Here is a 14,538-nt window from a genome sequence, read left to right on the forward strand (position 1 = left end):
AATATGTGGTTTCTGCTCTGTGTGGATTTTTACACCCGATCCTTTTAAAGATAAAATTCAAAATTCTTCATTTTTGATTTTTATGTTTGAATTATATTCAATTACCTGTACTTGGATGAAAAACTGAAATATTTTGCTTTTTTTATTTTCTGTAAATTTGATCAGGTCACCAAATTTGGCAAAATAAAAAAAATGTCTTATGTGCACTTTGTATGTTTTATGTGAGATATTTGTACAAGTTTACTGTGTTATATGCAGTTTGTATGTATTTAGATGTATGACTGTATGGTATTATTAGTTATAGTTTTTTAGTGACAGGGTACGGGATGATACCTGGTTAGTAAATTTCATACCTGGCGAGGCGAAGCCGAGCCAGGTATGGAATTTACCAACCAGGTATCATCCCGTACCCTGTCACTACAAAACTATGTAACGAATTTACCCCACCGATAAAATATTTATGCATTGTCTTGGTTTGTAAAATTGTTTTTCTCACTATATATATGTTTCATCACTCATACAATGCCTATTATGACGTCACGTTGTGTGACGTAATGTTGTTTTGCGAGTGTTTCGTGCTGTAATAACGTACTGACAGTTTTGAAGATTTTCAGTAAAGGGAGAAAAAGGTTCCATCTTCTTTACTTACATTAGTTAACTGTAACATTGTCAACAGACGCTCGGCAAATCGTGTGAACTCGAGTTGTTCGAACGTTACAAAAGAACGATAACTCCGTATCTATCATGTATTGATTTTCAAGTGACTAGGTATAAGTAATACACCCCCTTCACGTGACAGACCTCAACCAATCGTAAGCCAGGATTTCATCGAAAAATCAACAGAGGTGGGGTAATATATGCAGTTTGTATGTATTTATGTTAGATGTCTGTATGACTGTATGGTATTATATGCAGTTTGTATGTTTTTGTGTGAGATGTTTAAAAGTTAACTGTGATATATGCAGTTTGTATGTTTTTGAGTGAGATATTTTGTAAAGGAGTTAACTGTGTTATATGCAGTTTGTACGTTTTTGAGCGAGATATTTTGAGGAAATTATTGTGTTTGGGGATTTCTGTGAATGCTAGTATTATATGTGTTCAGCAGCTTATGAAAGGGGTTGGATTTTGATGTTCTATTGTCTATTCTTGATTCTGAAGACCAGCTGGACTGTGAGTGCTAATGTTGTTAAGATTTTTAACACTGGTTTGTTGTTGACAGGAAAAAGTATTTCTATTGAAACAAGTACCATATACAAGTACTTTGGATAGATTTAATGACAATGTAGAATTACATGTATTGCATAAACAAAAAGGGGTGCTTGTAAACAGTAAAAAAAGTCATAACTTTTATAGCTATAGAGAAACAATTTTAAGAGATTTTGAGAACTTGTATGTCTTATTCAGTGTTTTGGTCTTCATCATTTCTATACTATATGTAATATGATATACTTTCTATTGTACCAATAAATGAAAACAAATTAATGAAAACAGTTTTAATTTTTTTTTTGGTCCAGTGTTTGTCTGTCCGTAAACTTTTGACATTTCAATTTCTCAAGAACCACTGGGCCATTTTTAACAAAACTTGGCACAGAACATCCTTGGGTGAAAGGGATTTAATTTTGTTCAAATAAAAGTCCACACCCTCTTTCAAGTGGAGGTTCTTGAGATTTAGTGAAAAAGGCATCTTTCAAAAATCTCAACAATAACCACTGGGCCAGAAAAGATGGAACATCCGTAAAGCTTCATTATATAGTCACCGGAGCAGGTAACGCAAGGGAGTCGCTATAAAGAATGGGAGACATTTTCAACGTATGGAGGAATGTTTTCACTGCTTCGGAGATGGAGGGAATTTAGGTTATGTCTTGGTTTCATTCTTTGTAATGTATTCACGAAAATAAATATCGCACGGAAGACAGCAAAAGTTAAGCTTTGCCTTGGTCATGGGTCCAGCTACCGTATATGTATCATAAGGTCAAATTGACCTATCTGATAAATTTTTATTATTCTTAATATTTCTATAATTATTTTGAAATTCAATTCATTAATTTTTATTATCTCATTTCAAATTTCTTTATTTGGTTCACTCATTTTCCTGTCACATGTTTTCCCCAATTTTCTATTTAATTACAGACAATGGCTATTTGAACTTTGTATCTAACAGTAAGAAAATTAAGAAGTTTCTCAAATATTATCACCTTTTGGCTGTCATGAGTACATCTACTATTATTTACCAAAAATACCTTTACGCAGTATTATGCAATTCAATTAAAAAGTTCGTTTGATGTCGGATTGATCGACTCAATTAGTGTCAGCCCATCGGATTACCTGCCTTTGTCCTCTCGCCTTTGTACCTATCTTTTTTTAATGAGGCCCTCGATAGGAAAATGTAACAGTTTACTCAATATTTTTCTAATTAATCCCCCTTGTGTCCCTCACCTTGACCAAGTCAATTTCTACGTCGGGTACCCAGCGCGTCACTTTATGCTGGAACACCAAGAATAAAACATCATAGAAATTAATTTCATCTTGGTCATCTATTTTCAGGTAGGACACTAATTTTTATGTACTTTAATATTTGTGTTATAAATGTAATTATTATTTCAAACTGTTATAGTCGATGTGATTTATTATTTTATGCATTTCATCATTTACATTATAAAACAAATTATTGTTAGGTATTTTTCTTGTATTTTACTTGTAATTACATAGAAATGCGTTACAACTTTCCTAATGTCAAAATTATCATATATTGGCTCAGATAATTTAATCTTTAACAAAAACCCTACTTTGGTTCTGTAATAATCTTTTTTTCATAATTTGTGCAAATTCTGTGAAACTGTAATATGTTAACTGCGTCTCCGGAAACTTTCGAGTCATGTGATCGTTTCTAAATTTACTCTCTGTTTACACTTCCGCCCAACATGAAGTTGAAAATGCGGAAAGATGTTTTGTTGTTTAACGATAAATATCTCTTTAAATTATCATACGATCCTTCAAGAATTATGATGTAAGCATATAATATTTTCTATAGCATCATGTATTTCATGTGCATTTCCATGATTATCATTTTATTTGAACATCTGAGGTTTGTTATGGCATAGTGCATGTGCACTTAATGTTTGTATACATTAGGTACTAGTCTGTAAGCTTAAGTATATGCAATCTATGTGTGTGCATCATTTTATTCTTTTTATTAATTGAAATATTGTTTATCAACATTCAAAATTATTAAATCTTATTGAAATTTATTATGACCAAGCAAATTTCTATCTGACTTTAACATGTTTAAAGGGTCATCACTATCAAACATTATAAATAGTCTTCATAAATTGTGTACCTTTTCATAGCCAAGTGATCTCTTCCATTTAGGTTAATTTTCCCCACTTTTGATTGTTTATTTTATTGATATGTACAGTGTTTATATTATATATGATATGACATGCACATGTAAGGTCAAGGTTAATATGCTGTCTATATATATAAGTTGCGTCAATCTTCATTGTGCAACGACTCATTAAGTATTATGTAATGTGGTCATTATATATATGTTGCGTAGGTTGCAAAGACTTATTGTTTATTATCTTTTTTTGTCTTTATATGTCATCTTTTATCATACATTATATAATTGTCACTTTATGCTGGAACACCAAGAATAAAACATCATAGAAATTTATTTCATCTTGGTCATCTATTTTCAGAAACTATCACTACAGTAACCGACCGAAAACACTTCGTTACATATGTCTTAGTCTGTGGTGTAGCTAGAAAAAATGATGTGGATGCATTTATGATTGCAGGGTGTCTGGGACCGCATTAAGCTTCCCCACCCACACACATACACACAGCGGTTTTAGGGAGGGGGCCCATTGAAGTTCCACAGATATTGAAAACATTAAGGAGTATTAGATTGAGTCTAATATTGTGCAGTGTAAAGATAAAAAATGCAAAACAATTTATCTTTGAAAAATGAAACAAGTGTATACGTTAGTTTATTGAAGAAATTTGTATTTAGAAATAATGTGGATGCTCTGGTATACATGCTAGCTATGTCACTGCTATTATTCTCAAACATATTTCAAATTTAAGGTAGTCGAGTAGCCAAAACATAATTGGTTTGCACAACCTCTACGAAAATAATTGCATTCGGGTTCAAACACATCGTCGCAAACGCCAAAAATGTACGATCATCTCCCATTCCCATTCTGTAGAGAGCGGACTCCAGACCGTGGCTTGAGACGATGGTTCAAACAGAGACAGAGAACGTTTATTATTCGTACTTGCTCATCTCCTGAAATCTTCATTCAGCTGGTTTGATTGGGATGAAGTGGACAAATTGAAAAATCATCTTATGCAAATCGTTAATCATATTGTAACAAATGCAAAGCGGAATATTTTGGAGAACAGTGGTGTAAAGAATAAATGTTAGGAGACCAGAAGGACAAACACCCCCTCCCACTTTTTCTGAAAATATTTTCTGTCACTTAATTAAGGAAATTTACATTCAAAGGCAAGTAGGCTCTCCCATTTTTTTTACCCCCCCCCCCCTTAGTTTGCATTTTATTTGTTTTGTTATTTCGTTGTTTGTTTTTGCGCTTGTCAAAAATTTTAATTACACCCCCCCCCCCTTCTTGAAGAACAATGCTACGTGCCTGGGAGATAGGTTACGATAAAAAGAAGAAGGCTTCACAACAAATTTAAAGTTAAACCTGCACTGGGACAAGGTTTTTGCTGTTCTCATGAAGAACTTTTGTCGAAACCTTAAGTTTAGAAAATGAAGCTTACAGAATCTGCACGTCTTCAAACTAGGACGTTTTAGAACACATTATTGTCCTAGGATAGTTTCTTGAACCCGTCTACATTGCAAATTTCTTGCCATAACTGTAAATTATAAAGGAGTCAAATATTGATTCTCTCAAGAATTCTACATCCATGACAAGTCACATTGAAGTTAATCTTCATGTAATGTGATAAAGGTTTGTTCGGATTATGGCCCTTGGGCTTAAGATGGGCTAAAATACTAACTAGGGAATAAAAGTTTTATAAAATACAGGAACAAAGCATTTTGATTTTCTGCTGAAAGAAAAGATATTCAGCTAACTCGTTGTTCAAATTCAAGTTAGGTCAAGTCATGGCATTTAGGATATGAGTGGGCAATAATAGTCGGTAAAATTTTACATGGGAGTGTGTAGGGGAAAGAATCTTTAACAAATCTTCTATAGAACAGCAGGGTAGGCGAGTCTTGTGGCCCATGGGCCTGTTGTTTTGTGCCTGCTAAACATGTCACCCTTTTTCATCATGATTTTCAACAAATTTATGCATTTCACTATACAATCAACAGGGCTCACCTTAGCGCCAGAACCCCTGACCCAGGGGCTTTGAAATTCACAATTTTGGAAGAGGGCTCAATGGTTATTACAATCATGACTACAGCTAGTTCAATTGCTCAAAGTCCATTAGTAAAGAAGACGATTTTTAAAGATTGCATTAATTTTGATGGTTTTAGTCCCTCCCCTCAGGCCCCAGGGGATAGGAACCATGAAACTCACAGACTTTGTTCCCTATATTCGTATATGTTTTATGCCAAAATTGGTTGAAATTGGTTCGGCGATTCAAAAAAAGAAGCTGAAAATGTTCAAATGTTAACGGACGACGCACAACAATGGACAAAATGATAGCAATAGGTCACCTGAGTGACTCAAAATATAAAAATCATATTTAAGGATACATCTTAAAACAAAAAATTGCAAAACAAAGAGAAGGAAAAATTGCAAGTTCATACTTGAGTAAATGCCTTTACGGCGAGTAGTTCCTTGCTCTCTCCAGAAACGTGGGAGATTTTACTTAAAACTTTACCGAAATATGTACAGCCCCCCCCCCCCCAAATGTGTGTGCGTGTGTGTGTGTATGTGGGGGGTGGGGGGTGGGGGTAATGTTTTATATAGTATCCAGCAATTTACTCAAATAAAAAAAAACTTCACAACTTAAGCACCCATTTATAGTGCAAATTCGGCATAAAATCATTGCATTGAACAAAATATATGTGCCAAACTGTTACATGAAAAAAGATATGTGAAAAACTTTTAAACTTATCCTTTGATAATAAAGCTACAAATTATGAAAACAAATACCAAAAGCCAGCAATAGTTTCAAAAATTAATTTATTTTATAATAATTCTTTACAGAGGACTTATTTCTTATACATATAATTAAATACAGTTAGTACCTCTGCTAGATTTTTTTTTTTTTTTTGAAAGGGGAGGGGAGTATGAAGCGTTTTCAAATATGAATAACCTAGTTCCATTCTGGCATCTATTCTGGATCTACGGGACACGAAAGGAATTGCTTCATTTTCTGAAGTATTTCAAAATTACTGCATCTCATAAGGCCCTCTTCATTTATTTTAGATAAGTGCGTATGAGTTCTATATACGAGTTGTTTAGAGAAATTAAAAAAACACCCCCCCCCCCCAAAAAAAAACAAATTGCGGTAAGGAGGTAAAATGAGACAAAACTACAAACTGAACTGATAAGATCATGATAAGATCATGCAGTAGACTTTGACCCTTGAGATTAACCATTGCATATGATCGTGAATTTTTGTTAACAAATGTAATCGAACAAATCAATAGCACTCTGTGAATACGAAGTTGCAGCAGCAAAAAGTATAATATGGCGCATCATGCACGGGCACTTGTTTCTGCAATAAATATGTTAACCATAGTATAAATAATAACACAGTTATTATTAATTCTGTGGGCAAATTCATAAATGATAACATGTTGTAGTAGCCATACACTTTTATATATAGTATTCCTTTTAACTGAAATAGTACAATATTATTGTTGAAATGAACAATGTCATTTACAAATTGTTACACTATCCATTGGCATATCTTTTCTTTATTATTGTAATAATTTCATACTTGTCTGTTATGGGCTCTAAATTAGAAAATAAATGTTCTGTTCTGTTCTGTTCTATACTGTGGGTTAAAAAATCAGTACAGAAACAAGTCCATGGCTGTGGCACCATGACAGACATACGAGGGGTTATTCAAGTTGAAAATCGGTAAAAATTAAATTTGAACTTTAATAACAAATATCAAGTTCATTTACACTCAATCTCGTATTTTTATTTATTTATTTATTTATTTTTTTTTTGTTTTTAGCTCAGATACGCCATATATAACTGTTAGCTTTAAAGATATTAGGCCCCACAATTTACACTTTACTTACACACGATACAACACAACAAACTGCAGATGCATATCAATGAGCAAGTTTAATTTCCTGGGTTTTCTAAAAATAATATACGAAGAATTTCTGACTTACTAGAAAAAAATGAAGATCCGCCCCTTACCAAAAATGAAAATAAAATCGAGTTACCCCCCTTGAACCGGAAATCACATTTGACATCTTTGGCGGATAAGAAGATGGCGACAGGTTTGTGTACAGATTTCTTTATTTGAATATTTTAACGTACAAGTAAAGTATTTATTTTACAAACAAATAAATTCACCATCAGAAACGTTTATCAGTTATTTTGTCTATTGCATGTGGCGATGAGCAGACGGCAGACAGGTAAGGGGATTTTTTTTCACGTGATTGTCTGGGTGCGGATGAGGCTGATCTATCCTCATGACTCAGTGGTCAGTCATGGCAGGGTTCTGAAAGAGAGGGAGAGATTAAGACAATAACTGGACACAGCTAGAGATTTAGAAGTTTAGTAGACAAAGAAATAACTCATTATCAAGATTTAAACAGTTAAAGTAGGGTATTGTTCATTCACATGTCTCTGATTGAAAGAGAGTCAAGTTATGTAAAGATAGCCTATATATGAATTTTGATAAAGATTATTGAATGAAACATTAGTTTTTTTTAAATGTGCATGTTTTTGTTGAATTACTACACTGACTATTTGAGACACAATATATTTTTTCTGCTCTTACACTATCAGTGATTGCATGTAACATTTTTTATAACTTGAAAACATTATTGGATATTTCATTCTACGAAGTAAGCTTTTTTTTGGCATAATGTTCTTTTAAACTTTATATCACAAATCGATATCTTAGTCAGATTTGACATGATTTGCCCCAGTAATTTAACATTACACATATTACATTGTACATTTTTATATGATATTGCATTTAACATGTTTGATATCAGATATTTTAAGAACTTGTTTTCTTTTTAAAATAACAATGGATTTAAGTCAAGTACCCGAGACAAAGAAGGAAGAATTTCAGTAGAGCTTGATACTGTTAAAATTGTACTTATATTATATACATAGATGTCTCATCCTTCTAGATTTCATTTCTATGTATATGTTCATAAACACTTGAACAATATTACACAATTTTGAATGCATTGAGGAAGAACAGAGAAAAAAACTGATAAATATATTATACATAGGAATTTTACATGTACATGATGAAGGCAATAAATGAAAAGTATACACTGGTATATACTCTTAACATATTACGATTGGCTGTGTATTCTTTTAAGCATGCACCTTTGGCAGAAATTAACTTCTGCTAATTCAAGTAGAATGCTAAATGTCTTGCACTAGCATATACACATAAATAAGAACATTAAAAAATGTGCTAAATCAAATCTACGCTACCTTTCAAAAATCAATTTCCACCAATTATTGTACACATTAAATCTAATAAAAATGTATAGTTTATACCCAGCAACAAATTTTGATGTGTACGTGTGTGGAGTAGGGCTGTCACGGTTCCAAAATTTTTTGGGTCTGGTCAGTTCTGTAAATTTTTGGTTGGGTTTCAAGTTTTTTCGTTTGGTTATTTACATCTATTTTAAACCTTAATTTCATGAATTAAACTTAAAAAATCTTTATATGCTACATTAAATTCACCTTGAATACAAGTCTTAACCATGTCAACATCTTAACATCAGTGTTTAGGACTACTAGGCCGACTATTAACTACAACATGACCATCTTGCTTGTTTTGATAATTATCCCATCCTTCTGTGACAAGTGTTTTGTCATGGATGAAGTAAATTTCAATTATCGTCATCATTCTTTTGATTTCGTCGCCATTTTTTGCATAAAACAGATTCTAATATGTAAACCAGACCCGAACCCAAATCTGGAAAAGTGGAATCAAAACCAAACCAAACAATTTGGACCACGGTTTTCAGTTATTTTGGGGAACTGTGACAGCCCTAGTGTGGAATGCTGTGAGGTACTGTGCTCGGTATTTTGATGATTTGACACACCAGGTGCAACCAGAAACTGTACTGATAATTTATCAACATAATTTCATTACAGTGATTTCTTGCATCATTTTGACCAAGTTATCCAAAATTTCAAGATAATTCTTGCAATCAAACAGAAATTCTATCTAGGTGGCTCAGGCAATGCCAAAAAATATTGCATTTTCTCTGTAGACTGATACAAGGAAAAAGATCTTAAAAATTGCTAATCTTGGAACCTAGAAAGCATTTGAATGTTGTTGATTTTAAAAGTTTTGTAATATTTTTCAAAATTTAAGGAAACTCAAAACATGGCTGGTTAGCTATTTGGCTTTCATGTGTGTTATCAGTACATGTATAAATAAATTTATCAAAGTGTGGGATAAGCACTTCTATCAAATGCATGAATAATGTTGCAGTTTTTTGGAGAATTTATTATTTCTTATTTTATTACATACTTGTTCTAGCAAGTGATGTTAAACTTTACTACAACATGATCAAGCTCTTGACAACCAGGAAAGATAACGTACTAAATTTTCACAGAATCCGTCTGAAACAGAAATAGACATAAAACAGCTGTATAAATACGTACAACGCATTGTTTTGAAGAGGTAGTATCAGTAAAATATACATAAGCTGTTAGTATATGTACATCTTAGCAAAGTTGGGTTGGATTCTAAGAAGTACTGTAGAAGTTAATTTTACATGAAATCAAGGGGTCAGTGTGTGTGTGTAGAATGAAGAAATGTGCATTTTTCAAATTATTTCTTTCATTTAATCAGTTACTAGGCTTCCACATATTAATGATAAAAAAGGAACTAAGCATGTAATGTGCATGTGCAATGATTATAATCAATGCTTCAACAGTCTAGCATAGCAGGGGGGGATAAATAGACCATGCATCATTCTGCATGCTGGAAAAGATATTCAGAATTAAGGTATTCAATGTATAACGAAGGGATTTTGAACAATTTTGAATCGTTTTAAACTAGTTAAAAATACATTGCTAGATAACGATGAAAGTGAAATGAACCAAATTTACATGACTGATAACAAGTGAGAAGCTGATCATTTTGCACCTGAAAAGTTTTTGAAGAGTTATCTGCCCTTGAAGAAAAGAAGAAAATTTTAATTTTGTCAAAATATCTGTGGTAAATGATTCATTTTATTTCATATTTTAATATAAAGAGAGTTTATGCATATTTTCACCAAGAGATTTGTATGAAATTCACATTACTTTTTACAATATCTTAATAAAATATGCACTGCCCACAGACGTCAATGTAAAATTTAAGGTGCAATAAATTGGACAATAATTAAAAATTTGTAAATTCCTTTGGTGGAGCATGTTTATTTCACACCACCTTCAAAATGCTACCATGATTAATCATTTCGGACCATTCATTTATTAGGTTCAAAATATGGTTGTTATACATTGAATACCTTAATCAAAGATGTTTGAAATCTGACATAGCTTTGAAATATTTAGTCTTTCTTTAAAATTAAACCCTAGACTAAAGGAATGTGTGACAGAACAAGACAATCCTTTTAACATTCTTTAAATGGAAAAACTTGAGCTGGATGGAGAAAAATTCCACATAAAAAAACCCAGAAGTACATCAAGTGCTATAAAAGAGATCAGTGTGTATGTTGGTATTTTTATGTAGAATTAGGTATAAACATTCTATCTTCATACAGTTAGCAGAATTTTATGACAGAACTGACATTTTTGGCAGGCCCTTGTCTGATCTCATCAGATATCTGTGTTTTGATAGTGCTCTGTTGATCAATTGTGATTGATTGTACATGGTTACTACCATGTGTTATATTGGTGTGTATATGTTATACATGTATTACATGTATAATGTAAAAAAAAAAAAAAAAAAAAAAGTCTATGTGCATTTGTTTGCAATTTATTGATGTAAAAAATGTGAAAAATAGAAAAAATGTCAATCAGGATTGACAAATAATATGAAAATCTCACTTGAGCTTTTATCTTGGGTAAGCTGATACGAAATTAAAAATGCTCTTTAATTAATTGATCAAATAGAAAGTGCAAAAACAGTCTTTTAGAGAGTAGTCATCAGACACTAGAAATTGCATCATTTTCTGTAAGTCTTGTTGATTTCTCCTTGGAGCAGAATTCTTTGGTAGATATAATAATTAAGATATGACTTACGGTGTTAGCTTTTATCAGGAATGTAAACAAATCATGTTTTACATGGAGAGAAAAATTATTGTTGCATCAATTTGTATGTACAGAATGTATAAACCAAACCAATTTTTATGAATGCTCAGCTGTATACATAATTCTGGGTGGATGGATGATAGGTTCACATTTTTTATTAGGGTTCAAAAGGATTAAATTAAATAAAAAAAAAAATGCCTTGAACATCACCTTGGTAAACACCTGCATGAATAGGAATCTGGATCCCTATCTGATGTTTGGTAAGAAAATGATCTTTCTGACTGTCTGTATTAACATGATTAGAGTGTGATCAAATACAATTGTGCTTTCATCTAAAAGTAAAATCCTGAATTTGTTCTGTTTGATTTAAACACATGGACAGTAAGACTATGAAGATATTATACCCTCATTATTTGGGGAAAAAAATCCAAGTCAGACAATGTGAATTTAAATTTCACCTTCAAGAGATAGACAGTAGTACAGTGTTTTATGGTTTTCTAGCACATTTAGAGTATGTTTCTGTTTCTAAAATCCTGTAAATATGTTCAGTGATACATGAATGAATACAAGTAATAACTTTACACTTCATGTACATTATACAATGAAAACAAATATTTTCATATACAGTTTATTAAGTAGTATGTCAACCAGACTGAGCTCATTGAAGTAAATGTCAGCTCTGCTGTCAAGGGCATTTTATTCAATTGATTTCATTTAATATCCCTTTCAATTATTTAACCAGGCTTGCTTTTTTGTTCAAAATAAGAATTTTGAACACCTTTTCAAAAGTGCCCAATTGATTTTGGTGTGATTTCTTAGGTCACCTCAAGAAAATCAAACAGGAGAGTTTAAATTGTTTTTCAGCAATTGTTTAACAAATTTTTCCATATTGAAATAAAGGAACACAATCTACATTTTCAAAGAATTTGAAATATTTAAAAAATATCTCTAAAAATAAAGTGCAGGTTTAAGTTTTAGGAGTAAGTCTACTGTCATGACTTTAAGCCTCATGGTAAATGAACTTCATGGATGATGCATCTAGGGATTGCACAGTGCACACTACCAGACCTGCTATGGATGGTGGATCTTGCCTACATTTTCCAGATGAGTGACCAGTTAATGTTTCTGAAGCTGGTCCCTTCTCAAGTATCTACATGTATGAAACCTACATCAACAAAAAACAAACTTGCATGGATGATACTAGACTTGCTTAGATTCTGAATCTGACCAACATTTTATAGATTAGTTACCAGATTTAAATTCCTTGAAGAGATTCATTTCCAGGTTATTATAAGCCATAGGCTGACCAAACTTGCATGGATGATGCATCTAGGGATGCATACCAGACTTCATTCAGGTGCTAAATTTTAGGGTGAGGCCACTTTTGTTGTTCAAAGTTTCACATAAGAAAACATGGGGGGGGGGGGAATCTTTAAAAATCTTCTTCTCAAGAACAGCAAAGTCATAATTAGTTTTATATATATATATATATATATATATATATATATATATATATATATATATATATATATATATACTGAAGCATCCTTGGGTTGTGTAGTTTCAGGCTTGTTCAAATCATGACCCCCCAGAGATGGGGAGGTACACCCATTATTACAATTTCAGCAGTGAAATACTGTGATTTATTTATTGAATAAAAGTGATATTCTCTCACAGTATGAAAGGATACCAAAATGATATTCTCTCACAGTGTGAAAGGATATCAAAGTAAGTAAAAAATAATTTCTGGCCTGTCATAAGATAAAGATCGTAACTTAGCATCTTGATAGAGCTAAAACTGCAAATTTCTTCCCAAATATGTTGCTAAAATCCATGCTATGTAATGTTTTCAATCACACAACTCCTAAGCTACGATTGACGTCTCAACCGCTCAACTATGACGTCAAGCCTATGACACTGTGTTAAAAGACAGAGGCAAAGGGAAAATCAAAGAAAATGTAATAAACATTTCGCACTTCGCACTCGTGAAAATATAAAAAAATCCTGTCGCACTCATGAAATAAATTCCATATTAATCTACAAAACATTGAATATCCTCTATATATGTGATGATGATCTAAGTTTTACATAGGAATAATGGGATATATAGGGGGGAAAATGCTGCTGAAGAACAGTAGGGGGGTAGTGACTCAGGTGAGCATTTTGGCCCATGGGCCTCTTGTTAAAACATTGCATTGTCAATAACCTTGTGTGTTTGATTTGTGTGTATATCACTTAAGCATTATTCGGGGCTTTCAAAAAGATTAGAGACAGGCAGTACTTTTACAAAAATAGGAGATATCTTAATTGTGGAGGCAATTTTAATTATATATTGTATCCATTTTTTCTCCAAATATTTTAGACAGTACTATTATGGTTTTCAGCTGGGTAAAAATACTGGATACATGTACCAGCAGATTTTTAAAGGCCTGATTATTCATTCAGATCAGACCAAGGTTCAAGCATTTATCATGTTTATTTCAGTATGTTCATTTAGATTTATGGCTCTAGTATTTATTTCACTGTGTGTCATTTAGATTGGTGGTGCACACATTATTTCACTGAGTTTATTCAGATTGATGGTGCAAACTTTGTTCACTAAGATGGGTGGTACGTGCCACCATTTTTTTTAAACAATGTATTGTGTTCATTAAGATCATGGCTGAAGCATTTTTATTTTAATTTGTATGTTACAGAACTCGCAGCACTTTACATATTCTGTTCACTTTCACCTGACTAAGATTTCATTTGAAATCATGTTATCAGAAAAAGAGATTTAAGTGACTGAGCAGTTGTTATTCCCCTTTCATTGTATAAAAATGTTGTGAAGGGGAAAAAAATGGTAGACAAATTTTTGTCATGTGTAAAAGTTTGAATGATAGAACATTGGAGAATTACACCGATTTAAAATGAAAGATTGGGTAAATGGATAGCAGGTGTCAAATGATGAGCATGTAAATCAATGCATTTGATAAGAATTAATTTGGCTATTGAAATAAGCTTGCTAAAATACAGAACTAAGAGTGGACAACTCTTGAAACTTCCAGTATGATATTTATCAGAGTTACTGTTCCTTAGATGTGTGTACATATTTTATCCAGGAATCTTTAATGATAAATTCTATTTTGCTTTT

The sequence above is a fragment of the Saccostrea echinata genome, unplaced genomic scaffold, assembly GCF_033153115.1.
Source record: "Saccostrea echinata isolate AGI-Se365-2 ecotype Australia unplaced genomic scaffold, CSIRO_AGI_Sech_v1 ptg000030l, whole genome shotgun sequence".
NCBI classification, from domain to species: Eukaryota; Metazoa; Mollusca; class Bivalvia; order Ostreida; family Ostreidae; genus Saccostrea; species Saccostrea echinata.